Source organism: Hippoglossus stenolepis, chromosome 18 (assembly GCF_022539355.2).
Source record: "Hippoglossus stenolepis isolate QCI-W04-F060 chromosome 18, HSTE1.2, whole genome shotgun sequence".
Lineage (NCBI taxonomy): Eukaryota > Metazoa > Chordata > Actinopteri > Pleuronectiformes > Pleuronectidae > Hippoglossus > Hippoglossus stenolepis.
In genome coordinates this window covers 21,134,600-21,136,764 of record NC_061500.1, presented here as the reverse complement: position 1 = coordinate 21,136,764, position 2,165 = coordinate 21,134,600, and positions in this window count along the sequence as shown.

Below are 2,165 nucleotides of genomic sequence, written 5' to 3'. Positions count from 1 at the left end.
ACAAGACCAGCTTCTTCCCGGCTGCAGTTGGCCTTATCAACAAGGCCCGGGACCCCCACCTGACTTGGACTCTTAACCCGCCCCCACGCCTCAAGTCTGTGTTACATTAACACACATTAAATTGCACATTGACATTCTCATTGCACTCCTGTTTTGCATTTTGCATTTACTTTATTTATTTATTTTTTTCTATATATATCTTTTATATCTTTTTATTTTATATTTGTTTTTTTCATGTGTGTAGTACTTATTGTGTTTTTATGTTTTATGTTCCTTGTATGCACCTATATACCAAGGCAGATTCCAGGTAGGTGTAAACCTACTTGGCAATAAATACTTCTGATTCTGATTCTGATAAATAAATAAATAAATGTATAAATTAATACAGAAATGAGTAAATGTAGAAATTAATAAAGAAATAAATGTGGAAATACAGAAATAGCCTTTCTCATCGCAAACTGAACACATTTATTTTTTTTTAAATTTATTTATACTTATGTAAAATGTTCGTCCTTCATAAGATTAAGGTGTTGTAAAGTATTAAGTTTTGGGTAGTGGACCTAGAATGCAGACACCAACACAGGATAAAGTATAGACAATTTATTTTAAAATGTGAAATGAGGCTTCAGGTAATCAAATGGTTACTGGATGGGAGGCAAAAGGGGCGAGATTACAGGTAGAGGCCACTGAGAGTCAGTGGTGGGACAGGGGTGGAAAATTCACTTATTTTCTAATCACCACTATGCCGATGGAGTGGTGGGTGAGTCTCAAGGGTAAATAGTGTTCCGGCCAAATCCAATACAATTAAAGGGGACATAGCATGCCCATTTTACCACAAGTTGATATGGTTCCTTGGGGTCTTAATGAAATGTCTGTAACATACTTTGGTCAAAATACCACAAGGATCATTTCAAACAGCACCCTTTTACCCTGTATAAAACAGCCCTCCACAGAGTGACCTTTTTGAGTGCCTGTTCCTTTAAATGCTAATGAGCTAGCTCCCCCTCTCCCCCATGATTTTAAACGATATAAATTACATATTTTATATGATATAAATTATCAAATATGCATCCCATACTTTGTATTCCCCTTCTGTTGTCCTGGAGTTTTAATTTTCCCAATCACATAATTAAATGTCCCCTCTGCCCATCCACTACAAGCACACAAGCAGACAGACAGAGAGAGAAAGAGAGGTGGGGGGCTATGAAGACCATCATTTACCCCCGAACCCCGACATTCAACGGGTACAACAACAAGCGGAGAAAGCAGAATCGCGGGCTGACCTTATATATACAGTCTATGGGGCTGACCAGCGCGGAGAAATGCACGTCCCGTGTGAACAGCCAGGCGGCTGCGTGCTGGAGAACGGCGCTGCGCTGCCTGCAGCGGCGCTTCCGCGTCCGTGTGCCCGCGTGAACTACTGTAACCCGGCGGAACTACTGTAACCCGGCGTACAGTAGAGCTGAACACTGCGGAAGACCGCTGCGAGGCAGCGCAGCGCCGTTCTCAGCGCGCAGCCGCCTGGCTGTTCACACGGGACGAGCATTTCTCCGCTGGTCAGCCCCATAGACTGTATATATAAGGTCAGCCCGCGATTCTGCTTTCTCCGCTTGTTGTTGTACCCGTTGAATGTCGGGTTCTGGGGTTACAGTAGCGCTGAACACTGCGGAAGTCCTCCACACTGTTGGCTGTGTGGCGCTGACACAAATTCCAGCTCACGCACGGGAGAGCGCGGTCGCTCCCGAGCAGCTGCTGCAGCCTCCCAGTCCCAGCAGATCCACACAAATGCCACATGTGAGTGAATCGCGGGCTGACCAGCTGGAGAAATGCTCGTCCCGTGTGAACAGCCCGGCTGCGTGCTTGGGAACCGCGCTGCTGCCTCGCAGCCTCGCAGCCTCCGGTGTAAACCCGGAAGTAACGAGTGTGGGGGACGGGGGACGGGGGGACGGGGGTGGGCCAAGACCATGTAGGAGACTTCCAGTTCCTTGTTACGTCACAATACCCAGGAAAGCGCAGAATCACGCTCAAGCATGACGTTTCTGACTTAGAGGAACTATAACAAAAGCAGTGTTTTTCCCCAGAGTTTTTGGGTTGGTAGACATGCCAGATACCCACATTAACCTGTAGAAGCACTAACAAAGTGGAATTTGCATGCTATGTCCCCT